At 39.4% G+C, this 2,287-nt stretch overlaps 1 pseudogene; it reads right to left on the bottom strand.

The window, feature by feature from the left end:
- Nucleotides 1-1,000: 1,000 nt before the first annotated feature.
- Nucleotides 1,001-1,634, bottom strand: LOC102822131 (annotated as a pseudogene).
- Nucleotides 1,635-2,287: the final 653 nt, after the last annotated feature.

Below are 2,287 nucleotides of genomic sequence, written 5' to 3'. Positions count from 1 at the left end.
TTGGAAGTACAGCCAGAATGCTCCTTAGAAGTCAGGATGGCAATACTTAGCCTCTCATTATTTGGACATGCTATCAGGAGGGACCAATTCCTGGAGAAGGGCATCATGCTTGGTAAAATGGATGGATGGTCAGCAAAAAAGAGGAAGGCCTCCATCAAGATGGAATGGCACTGGGACAGCAGCAAAGGGCTCAAACATATTAACAATCATGAGGATTGTGCAGAACTGGACAGTGTTTTGTTCTGCTGTGCATAGGGTCACTATTAGTCAGAAGTGACTCAGTGGCATCTAACATTTAACAAACAATGGATAATAGAGTTTACTGTACTTAAACTGGGTGTATGCCTTGTTAAGATAAAATCCTATTTTAAACATAGATTGCTGTTAAGTGCCTTCGAGTCGATTCTGAGGAGCAGTGATGGGTTTGAACAGCTGACCTTGTGATTCACAGTCCAGTGTTTATCCCATAGTGCCACACCAGCAGTCCAAGCACGGATTATTAAATGGAAATTACTCTCAAGAACTTTTGTTGTTATTTATGTTAGATACCAATTTGGTTCTGATTCCTAAGCTCTGGACAACAGAACGAAACACTCCCTGGTCCTGCATCATTCTCACAATCATTGTTATGCTTGAGCCTATTACTGAAGTCCCTGTGTCAACTCATCTCATTGAAGGTCTTCCTCCTTTTTTGCTGACCCTTAACTTTACCAACTATGATGTCCTTTTCCAGGGACTAGTCCCTTCTGGTCAAACCACCTGTGAGGTAGTCTCTCCATCATCGCTTCTAAAAGCATTCTTTCTTTTTTTTCCCCCCCGATACATCTTTGTACTTTTATTAATATGGGTGGCAAAAGTGAATTTTTTTTGGTCCAAAGTCATAAGAAAAAGTTTAAGCTTGAGAAAAAATTATTTTTGGGTGACAATCTTAGAATGCTTGCACACTGGCAACATTACATTCTGTAAATTAACAACCTACCTAGAGTTTTTCTGCGATTAACTAATGATCTCCATTTCCCAGAAGACTTAGTTCAGGTTTGGCTTCTGCTGCGTTCCACCAATAAAGGAAGAAGCAAAGGCAGGGAAGAGATCTTCTTTTCCAACAAAGGGCAAACATGTGACAACAGAAATTCATTTCCCTTTGGGTGATAAATAGGATTAGACATCCTGAATGTCCTTCTGCATCAGGGTCCACAGGTCAAGTACAACAGTCCTGCAGGCTTGGGCTACTTGTAAACAGGCCTTGGCATATTCATTAACAACCAAGTTCAGGCAATTTAATTTGCAACCTTGTATGATGTACTCCTTTCCCCAAGTGGTTTCACAAAAAGGGGGTGGTGTGACGAGAATCATTCTATTCTTAAGGATGTCTGCAGATGCAGACTTCAAGTATTGTGCCATGCCCTGTGAATTTGCCACATACTCCTCCATTGGGCTGTGATGCTTAGGAGTCTCACCTTTTAAAGCACTGTCATTGTTACCAAAGAAAATTATAACTGCTATAAGTTGCTTAAATTGTTTCCTTTCCTGATTAGTCTTGGGGGTATATTTTTGATCCATTTGGTATTATAACCTGAAATTCCATGATTCAGAACATGGATCTGGGTGATGGAATCTCCAATGGCATCGTGCATTATTGCTGTACTTCTGCCAAGTCAGATTTGTTCATTCTGACAGTCCATAGATTGTTCAATTTTCTTCGTCAACACCGTTAACTCAAAGACATCAATTCTTCAGTTTTCCTTAATCACTGTCCAGTATTCACAGGCATATGAAGAGACTGAAAATGCTATGGGGCTTGGTTCAAGCGCACTTTAAGTCCTCAAGGTAACATCTTTGCTTTTTATCACTTTAAAGAGGTCTCGCCCAATACAATATGTCATTTGATTTCTTGACTGCTGCATCCATGGATACTGATTATGTCTTTGGTATCGATGTCAGTGCTTTAAAAGATGAGAATCCTAAGCAACACATCCTACTGGAGGCATATGTTGCAAATTTAAAGAGAATGGTACAGTACTTGAAGTCTTTGGCCATCCTTGATAATAGAATTCATCCTTAAAAACTTTAATCTTTTCTCCAGTCATCATGATGTTATTTATTGGTCCAAATGTGAGGACTTTTGTTTTATATGTTACTGTGTAATCTAATTGAAGGTTGTAGGCTTTGATCTTCATCAAGTTCTTATCACTTTCAGCAGGTTGTGTTATCTGCATAGATTAGCTGTTAATGAATCTTCCTTCAGTCTTGATGCATCCTTCTTCCTCATATAATCCAACTATTGTGG

This window comes from Chrysochloris asiatica, unplaced genomic scaffold (assembly GCF_000296735.1).
Source record: "Chrysochloris asiatica unplaced genomic scaffold, ChrAsi1.0 scaffold00017, whole genome shotgun sequence".
NCBI lineage: Eukaryota > Metazoa > Chordata > Mammalia > Afrosoricida > Chrysochloridae > Chrysochloris > Chrysochloris asiatica.
This window is presented reverse-complemented; position numbering and strand designations above follow the sequence as displayed.